We start from the raw sequence: 10,801 nt of genomic DNA, 5'->3' as shown, positions 1-10,801 counted from the left end.
CTCCCCGACAATCAGTCTGAAGAGGGGTGAAGAACCAAAACGATGCCCATCTTGAATGCTGCCTGACCCGCTGAATTACTCCAGCGCATTATTTTTTTTTGTTTGGTGCAATAAAAAAATAACTTCGACTAAACATTTTTTTTACCATTGTAGGATTGCTACTTTCCTTTTGTTTCGATAAATGTTACTGTAGAAGAACTTCAATCCCAAATCCAGATTGGAATGTTTTTTGACACCGGTGGGTTTCATGAGTTCAAATTCTGTGCCACTGCTGCCACTCAGTCCCCAGCATCTGCACCCAAGCTAAATCCCAAACAAGCCACCAGTGCCTCGGTGTTCCAGAGTTTGTCTGTGGTGTCTGCAGATGGAATTTGATATTATCGATTGAAAGAGAACTTCTGAATAAATCATTGTGAAACTCTTCCCTCCTGAAACCTATTTTGTGTGATTGGTCTAATTCCTCTCCATTTCAAAATGTCTTCATTTAAAGCAATTGAAAACATTGATGTCTAATGCGTATGTTATTTCATTTTCTATCTTGATCTCAGGTGTAAAGTATTTTCTGTAAAATTTTTAAGAAGTTGGTCACTGTAGACACAAAATGCTGGAGTAAGTCAGCAGGACAAGCAGCATCTCTGGAGAGAAGGAATGGGTGATGTTTCGGATTGAGACTTCTTCAGACTTGTCCCGAAACGTCACCCGTTCCTTCTCTCCAGAGATGCTGCCTGTCTCGCTGAGTTACTCCAACATTTTGTATCTACTTAGTAAATCAGCATCTGCAGTTCCTTCCTACAAGTTGGAGGCTTTGAGTTCCTGGTTTGACGCCTGTGTTTGGCTGCTCGGCCTATGCCGGTCGCCTGCGGTCCTGGAGAGCTGGGGTGAAATGGAGCAGCGAGGATTGAAGGAAATGCAGAACTGCGAGGTTAATCAACAACCTGCCTCAATATGTACAGATACAAAAAGCTGGAGTAACTCAGTGGGACAGGCAACATCTCTGGAGCGAAGGTGTTCAGCGAAACGATCGCCCAGTCACTCAATGTGTATGGAGCTGAGGTTTATTGCAAAGGGTTTCATTAAACTTATCTGTGGTAATGCCACCGCGATTTCAACCAGGATAGGGAGGAATACCAGTTATCTGTTCGTGAGTTTGGTGTTTACTTTTGGGTTACACTTCTTGGAGCAAGTAGGACAATACGGACATAGACTAAATAATTTTGCACAGATGCTTTTTAGTCACTTCTGCCCCCACGCTATTGCTTGTTAATGACATATACTGCTTGTGTCGCCTTGCTATGGGTATTGAGGAGCATGAGTCGTGTCGAGTGAGAGGCAGTAAAGGGCCTGTCCCACTTACGTGTCCTTGGCACGCAAATTACGCGACCTCGTGGTCGCGTTGAGCCGCGATGGTCCCGCGAAGGTCGGGCGCGATTACATGCGTACGCACAGCCGTCTGGAGCGCGTGACGTCATTTGAAGATGGACACAAAGCTGGAGTAACTCAGCGGGATCAGCCCACAGCACGCCCTTGCCCATAATCATGTGAGCCTCATGTTTACACTGATTGATTGAGGGGAGTAGTCACAGGTGGCACCACTCAATTCAAGAAACATTACTCAAACATCAAAATGCTGTCTTTTAAGAAGAAACTGCAGATGCTGGAAAAGGGTCTGAAGAAGGGTCTCGACCCTAAACGTCACCTATTCCTTCTCTCTATAGATGCTGCCTCACCCACTGAGTTTCTCCAGCATTTTTGTCTACCTTCAATATGCTGTAATACTCAGACATTTAAAATTAATCCCACAATTTAATCAGAAGACTTGCAATAGAAGCACTGTTTCCGACTCCAGGTTCATCTACACAATTTTGGAGGGAGGTGCTGCACAGAAATATGATGCACAAATATTGTTAGCTCAATTGTATCAAAATGATGGTGTTTTCCAATCCTTAATAATGCAATACATTTAGCAATTTGTTGAATCTAAATGGATTGAGAACGATGTACTGTTTAAGGAAAGGACTGACTTCACTGGTTTATTTTTAAGACGTACGAATATTTTTAAATGTGGTTATCGCCTCTTGATTTTTACGTTTCCAATGGTGAATTATCAGTATGAAAACCCAGTGGATCTTTAACAATAAGGTATGTAGTGGACAATATTTTCATTGTGAAAGTCAACTTTAAATTGGCTGATCCATTCCTTCCCTCTAGAGATGCGGCCTGTCCAGCTGAGTTACTCCAGCATTTTGTGTCTATCTTCGATGTAAACCGGCATCTGCAGTTCCTTCCTGCTCACTGCCAATCTTAAAACTGCTTTAAGCTCCATGATAATGTCACTTAACCTCTCAACCAGAATTAAAATACATCAGAAAATCATATATTTTTGTGTAGTTTCTTTGCTTCAAACATGTAGCTGTGGGTTGAACATTGTTCTATCCCGCTCCCCTCCAAACAAAACATTGTTTTCCCGCTCCCCTCCAAACCTTATTCCTTCCCCTGGCTTCACATTTCGTGCCTCTTCAACACTTATCTCCTTATCCCATACTTTTTGTCTTGTCATCTCTGGACTTTGTCCAACCCTTTGCTAAACTAAAACACCCCTCACCTGTATCCATGAATCACTTTGTCGCCTCCACCTCACTTCCACACCCCACCCCACCCACACAATTAGTCGGAAGAAGGTTCCTGATCCAAAAGATCACCTATCATACTCCAGAGATGCTGCCTGATCCACTGAGTTACTTCAAACCAGCATCTGCAGTTCATTATACCTACATTTTAACCTTGCTCCTTTTGGTAATTTCATCTGACATCCTGCACTTTGTTTCTTTGACCACCTAGACAGCTATTGGCTAAAGCTGTAGATGCTGAATGTTCATATTTAGTTTCTAAATGACATTCAAGGTTGAAGATTGAGAATCAATGGACTGAATGGCCTAATTTTGCTCTTATCTCTTTTGATCTCGCGATATTATACTGCATTAAAGATACTCTGGGCAGATTTTTTAATTGAGTAAATAAATCTGACAGAATCTGTCATATGTTTTGTTTCAATGTGAGACTGTTTTGCATGGAATTGGGTTAGTTTGCCCCAAATAAATGGAACTAATGGAACAAATGTTTTAAGTGTTTGAAATGTGTGAGGAATGAGATGATATGAGACATAGGCACCACGGTGTCACATGTAGTAGAGCTACTCCTTCATAGCTCCAGTGAACTGGGTTCACCTTCAGTGATGTGGAATTTGAATTATCTGCCTCTGACTGTGGATTTCTGCTGAATGCTCTGGTTTCTCCCTACTCCCCAAAGTATGAACCAGTAGATAGACACAAAATGCTGGAGTAACAGCGGGACAGGCAGCATCTCTGGAGAGAAGGAATGGGTGACGTTTTGGGTCGAGATTCTTCGGTAGGTTGACAGCCCACATGCAGTGGGTGGATGAGTAGGAAAACATGGGCGAGAATTGAAGAGAATCTGGGGACAATGCAATAGGCTGAGTGAATGGGTGCGTTATGGATGGTGCGGACCTGATGGGTCAGAAAGATGGATCTGTGCTGTATGGGAAGAAGGCAGGAGAATGGGGTTAGGAGGGAGAGATAGATCAGCCATGATTGAATGGCGGAGTAGCCTTGATGGGCCGAATGGCTTAATTAAGCCCCTTTCACTTATGAACATGATTAGGTAATGGTGATTTACCATCTTGTGTAATCACAACATTCAATAGACAATAGGTGCAGGAGTAGGCCATTCGGCCCTTTAAGCTAGCACCGACATTCAATGTGATCATGGCTGATCATCCCCAATCAGTACCCCGTTCCTGCCTTCTCCCCATATCCCCTTGACTCCGCTATCTTTAAGAGCCCTATCTAGTTCTCTCCTGAAAGTATCGAGAGAACCAGCCTCCACCACCCTCTGAGGCAAAGAATTCCACAGACTCACGACTCTCTGTGTGAACATGTTTTTCCTCATCTCCGTTCTAATTCAAATCTACAAATCAATGCTTTTCATGATGGTACCAGCATTTCTAAAAAGTTAAACGTAATAATTTTGCTGTTTGATCATGTCGCTTGTATACTTATTACCTTTTAATCTGCAAATACACTGCCAGAAATTATATTTTTATTTAATCACATACCGTTTTCTAAATGTTATTAATAATGATACAGCAGATGTTTTCTATTGACATACACGTTTTCCAATGCCATTCCTTGACACAGCAGTTTCTATAATAATGAAGGATATTTATATAATGGCATCTTCCTCTTGGTAAATAATGAGTGATTAACGTGAATAATTACAGGTACAAAATGTTGCAAAATCACCGGGGACTTCGATTGGATTTTTCAATCTAAAGGTTACACGAGAGCATTAATGGAGGGTTTAGCATCAAAAATTAATGGGACAGCATCCAGATATGGATTAAACTTAATGATGCATGACTTTTTAAAATGAGAAAGATGATATTTATTTTACTGTTACCATAATTTCAATGATGTGCAACAAGGCTATTCAATAAATCCTACCACAAGGTTCAAGTCAGTCATCGTTGCTACTTATCACTTGCTCTCAATTTAGTTCCTTCCACATCTTTGTCTGCATCTTGCTCACTCTCTTTAGGTCCGTGATTTGTCACTTTAATAACTTAAAATGATCGTATTAGATCTTAAAGATCCTGTCCCACTTGGCGATTTTTTGGGTGACTGCCGGCGTCATATCAGTGTCGCTGAAAGATTCTGAACATTTCAAAATCCAGCAGCGACAAAAAAATTGTTGTGACTTGAAAAAACTCCAAGCGTCAATACATCATCACGCCATGTCACCGCCGCATCACGCAACAATTTTTTCGGTGACCTGATACGTCAGTCAATGATGCCGGCAATCGCCGAAATAATCGCCAAGTGGGACAGGCCCTTAAAATTACCTCAATGTATACACTGCAGAATTTAGACAATTCATGAATAAAAGTGAAAATACTGAAAGATAATACAATCCTTGAGACCGTGCACAATTAATAATTGGTACGCACTTTTTTTAATTATTGGCAATATAAGCCATTGCCCCAGAAAAAGCGGGCAACAGCAAATGATTGATTCCCCCTCGCCCTCATAACCCGAGTAGGCTTTTGCCTCAGAACTAGCAGTAATTCAGGAACAACACAGTTTCACTTCCTCCAGAGACCTTAGCCGGCCGAAGAATTCATCCTGTTCCATGCAGTTCTGAACCCAGGATCACCCTGCAGAATATGTAATTATTTACAACATCAGGAACAGAAAGCAAATTAAAGAAACATTGGGATTAAATGAGGGAGCAGAGACAGGAAACAGTATACATTAAAAAAAATCTTCAGCAATAATTAATATCTGAAGGATGCCACTCTAGAAAAGTAAAAGTTAATTTTCAGTTTCTGTTACGTTGCTTGGCAATAACTAAGAATTTTCATAGTGCTAATATTTTGTATCAGAAGAAAATACTATTTAAGGACTGTAGTCCGACTCGCCACCCAGCTGGCATCCATTTCTCTTCGGAGTAATAGTTGTCATTCGCCATTCCAAAGAGCAGGGCATTGACAGCTTCCACCAGGCTAGATAATTTGCCACAGTAGAAAGGTATTTACCAAATGTAGACACAAAAAGCAGGAATTAACACAGCAGGACAGGCAGCATCTCCGGAGAGAAGGAACAGGTTACGTTTCGGGTCGAGACCCTTCTTCAGACTAGTTAGGGATAAGGAAACGAGAGATATAGATGGTGATGTGGAGAGATAAAGAACAATGAATGAAAGATATTCAAAAAAAGTAACGATGATAAAAGAAACAGGCCATTGTAAGCTGTTTGTTGGGTGAAAATGAGAAGCTGGTGCGACTTGGGTGGGGGAGGGATAGAGAGAGGGAATGCTGGGGCTACCTGAAGTGAGATAAATCAATATTCATACCACTGGGCTGTAAGCTGCCCAAGCGAAATATGAGATGCTGTTCCTCCAATTTGCGTTTAGCCACACTCTGACAATGGAGGTGGCCGAGGATAGAAAGGTCTGTGTGGGAATGGGAAGGAGAATTAAAGTGCCCAGCAAAAGTGATCAGGTTGGTTCACGAAGGTGTTCCAAAGGTAGGTTCAGCCATTCATTTACTACACACTATTTGCATACATTCTCGTTCGCTTCTGTTCAGAAAAAAGTTGTTTTACAATTTGAATAAAATTGAATACATTTTATTAGCCAAGTATGTATATATATAAGGAAGTTGCCTTGGTGCTTTGCTCGCAAGTAACAACACGATATACAGTGGACAATTAAAAATAAAACATTATAATTTAAACATGTGAAGAATGACATAAAATACCAGAGCAAAAGGAGGCTACAGACATTTGGTTATTGAGTAGAGCTACTGCTCGTGGAAAAAAGCTGTTTTTATGTCTGGCTGTGGCGGCTTTGACGTCCGGAGTGGCCTTCCAGAGGGAAGTGATACAAAGAGTTTGTGGCCTGGGTGAAAGGGGTCAGAGATGATCTTACCCGCTCACTTCCTCGCTCTTAAGACAGTGGAATTGATTGTAGACTTTAGGTGAGCTCCCCCCCCTACCATCAACAACACCACAATCACATCTGTGGAGTCATTTAAGTTCCTTGGAACCATCATCTCCAGGGACCTTAAATGGGCGGCCACCATTTAACAATCTATACCAATCAAAATTTAACTATTTATAACAATCACCATATTATTATTTTTGTGAAAACGAGTTGAAATTGCAAACTAAAAGCGTCTAGAGGAGGTAACAAGTGTCTTCTTCTTCTTGCGAATGAAACATAAACCAAAGGAATAGTTAGATCTCAAGCTGGGTGTTGAGCAGCCAGTCATTTAATATAAAGTAATTACTTCTTGGGTCAATTTAATTGTACTTGAAATTAATATTTAAATGTAACTGTTCTGTCATGAGACTTGCATTCCTATTGCACCTTTCATGACTATTATAAGATATACAGTGAATTATACACTTCTCAGGTGTTATCACCATTGTAATACAAGAAACGTCCTTGCCCAGGTTGACAGTCCAACGGTGATGTCCGTGGGTTGACCATGTGAGTCCAGATGGGTTGACCATGCCTTAACCATCCCCCACCCTCAAACGCTCCACTTTGAGCCCTCACAAGATTTCAAGGTGGACCTGAAGCGAAAATTTAATTAAAAATTTTTTTTTATTATTTATTTCGAACAACATAAAAGAATAAAAAGCAAGTGTGAAACAGCATACAAAAAACAAAACAAAAATATTTATAAAGTGTCATAAACAATATCTATAAATAAATGAAATCGTATGTGTCCGAAAAGGAGCAGGAAGAAGCCAAAGCTTATTACTTCCCACCCCTTATTCAACTGCTTGTAATTATCTTATACAAATTTAGCAGCTATATGTACACCATAATTACACCAGCCACTATATGTACACCAAATTATTTACATTTGAACACTAATCAAATATTTACAAAGCCATACAAAAAAAAAAATAAATAAATAAAAAACCGTCATATACTACACAGTATCTTAGTTTATATTTACAACCCATCACTCTATAATCACCCTTCCCAATACAATCAGTATAACAAATATCCCACTCACAATCACCTCTCATCCCAATATCCTTTTAAACAAGTGTTTTTGTACACCTTTTTAAACTGAATTATGCTTGTGCTAAGTTTTATCTCCTGTTCCAGACCATTCCACAAATTCACACCACAGATTGCTATGCGCATACTTTTAAGAGTTGTTCTGACATTGAGTTTTTTTAAATTATGTTCCACTCTCAAATTATACCCACCCTGTCTTTCCATAAACAGTTTTTGTATATTTCTTGGAAGTAAATTATTTCTTGCTTTGTACATGATTTGCGCAGTCTTAGATTTAACCAGATCGGTGAACTTCAGTGTATGTGACTTTAAGAATAATAAATCTACAAAAAAGAGCAATAAGAATGATCAATAACGTTGGATATCTTGAACATACCAATTTATTATTCTTAAAGTCACATACACTGAAGTTCACTGATCTGGTTAAATCTAAGACTGCGCAAATCATGTACAAAGCAAGAAATAATTTACTTCCAAGAAATATACAAAATCTGTTTATGGAAAGACAGGGTGGGTATAATTTGAGAGGGGAACATAATTAAAAAAACTCAATGTCAGAACAACTCTTAAAAGTATGTGCATAGCAATCTGTGGTGTGAATTTGTGGAATGGTCTGGAACAGGAGATAAAACTTAGCACAAGCATAATTCAGTTTAAAAAGGTGTACAAAAACACTTGTTTAAAAAGGATATTGGGATGAGGATAGGTGATTGTGAGTGGGATATTTGTTATACTGATTGTATTGGGAAGGGTGATTATAGAGTGATGGGTTGTAAATATAAACTAAGATACTGTATAGTATATGAGGGTTTTTTATTTTATTTTTATTTTTTTTGTATGGCTTTGTAAATATTTGATTAGTGTTCAAATGTAAATAATTTGGTGTACATATAGTGGCTGGTGTAATTATGGTGTACATATAGCTGCTAAATTTGTATAAGATAATTACAAGCAGTTGAATAAGGGGTGGGAAGTAATAAGCTTTGGCTTCTTCCTGCTCCTTTTCGGACACATACAATTTCATTTATTTATAGATATTGTTTATGACACTTTATAAATATTTTGGTTTTGTTTTTTGTATGCTGTTTCACACTTGCTTTTTATTCTTTTATGTTGTTCGAAATAAATAATAAAAAAAAAAAAAAACTTAAATCTTCGCTTCAGGTCCACCTTGAAATCTTGTGAGGGCTCAAAGTGGAGCGTTTGAGGGTGGGGGATGGTTAAGGCATGGTCAACCCATCTGGACTCACATGGTCAACCCACGGACATCACCGTTGGACTGTCAACCTGGGCAAGGACGTTTCTTGTATTACAATGGTGATAACACCTGAGAAGTGTATAATTCACTGTATATCTTATAATAGTCATGAAAGGTGCAATAGGAATGCAAGTCTCATGACAGAACAGTTACATTTAAATATTAATCTCAAGTACAATTAAATTGACCCAAGAAGTAATTACTTTATATTAAATGACTGGCTGCTCAACACCCAGCTTGAGATCTAACTATTCCTTTGGTTTATGTTTCATTCGCAAGAAGAAGAAGACACTTGTTACCTCCTCTAGACGCTTTTAGTTTGCAATTTCAACTCGTTTTCACAAAAATAATAATATGGTGATTGTTATAAATAGTTAAATTTTGATTGGTATAGATTGTTAAATGGTGGCCGCCCATTTAAGGTCCCTGGAGATGATGGTTCCAAGGAACTTAAATGACTCCACAGATGTGATTGTGGTGTTGTTGATGGTAGGGAGGGGGAGCTCACCTAAAGTCTACAATCAATTCCACTGTCTTAAGAGCGAGGAAGTGAGCGGGTAAGATCATCTCTGACCCCTTTCACCCAGGCCACAAACTCTTTGAATCACTTCCCTCTGGAAGGCCACTCCGGACGTCAAAGCCGCCACAGCCAGACATAAAAACAGCTTTTTTCCACGAGCAGTAGCTCTACTCAATAACCAAATGTCTGTAGCCTCCTTTTGCTCTGGTATTTTATGTCATTCTTCACATGTTTAAATTATAATGTTTTATTTTTAATTGTCCACTGTATATCGTGTTGTTACTTGCAAGCAAAGCACCAAGGCAACTTCCTTATATATATACATACTTGGTTAATAAAATGTATTCAATTTTATTCAAATTGTAAAGCAACTTTTTTCTGAACAGAAGCGAACGAGAATGTATGCAAATAGTGTGTAGTAAATGAATGGCTGAACCTACCTTTGGAACACCTTCGTGAACCAACCTGATCACTTTTGCTGGGCACTTTAATTCTCCTTCCCATTCCTACACAGACCTTTCTATCCTCGGCCACCTCCATTGTCAGAGTGAGGCTAAACGCAAATTGGAGGAACAGCACCTCGTATTTCGCTTGGGCAGCTTACAGCCCAGTGGTATGAATATTGATTTCTCTCACTTCAGGTAGCCCCAGCATTCCCTCTCTCTCTATCCCTCCCCCACCCAAGTCGCACCAGCTTCTCATTTTCACCCAACATACAGCTGACAATGGCCTGTGTCCTTTATCATCGTTACATTTTTGCATATCTTTCATTCATTGTTCTTTATCTCTCCACATCACCGTCTATATCTCTCGTTTCCTTATCCCTAACTAGTCTGAAGAAGGGTCTCGACCCGAAACGTAACCTGTTCCTTCTCTCCGGAGATGCTGCCTGTCCTGCTGTGTTAATTCCTGCTTTTTGTGTCTACATTTGGTAAATACCTTTCTACTGTGGCAAATGATCTAGCCTGGTGGAAGCTGTCAATGTCCTGCTCTTTGGAATGGCGAATGACAACTATTACTCCGAAGAGAAATGGATGCCAGCTGGGTGGCGAGTCGGACTACAGTCCTTAAATAGTATTTTCTTCTGATACAAAATATTAGCACTATGAAAATTCTTAGTTATTGCCAAGCAACGTAACAGAAACTGAAAATTAACTTTTACTTTTCTAGAGTGGCATCCTTCAGATATTAATTATTGCTGAAGATTTTTTTTAATGTATACTGTTTCCTGTCTCTGCTCCCTCATTTAATCCCAATGTTTCTTTAATTTGCTTTCTGTTCCTGATGTTGTAAATAATTACATATTCTGCAGGGTGATCCTGGGTTCAGAACTGCATGGAACAGGATGAATTCTTCGGCCAGCTAAGGTCTCTGGAGGAAGTGAAACTGTGTTGTTCCTGAAATACTGC

At 39.5% G+C, this 10,801-nt stretch overlaps 1 protein-coding gene across 1 annotated transcript in view; it reads left to right on the top strand.

Moving 5' to 3' along the window:
- med30 (mediator complex subunit 30) overlaps positions 1-10,380 on the top strand; it is a 53,114-nt gene extending 42,734 nt beyond the window's left edge. Inside the window, exon 6 of the transcript XR_004411676.1 lies at positions 10,368-10,380. The gene's annotated coding sequence lies outside the window, so the exon portion shown is untranslated. The remainder of the gene's footprint in view (positions 1-10,367) is intronic.
- The last annotated feature ends 421 nt before the right edge of the window (positions 10,381-10,801 follow it).

This window comes from Amblyraja radiata, chromosome 4 (genome assembly GCF_010909765.2).
Source record: "Amblyraja radiata isolate CabotCenter1 chromosome 4, sAmbRad1.1.pri, whole genome shotgun sequence".
Lineage (NCBI taxonomy): Eukaryota > Metazoa > Chordata > Chondrichthyes > Rajiformes > Rajidae > Amblyraja > Amblyraja radiata.
The sequence above is the reverse complement of the archived record's forward strand: the minus strand, read 5'-3'. Positions and strand labels throughout refer to the sequence as shown.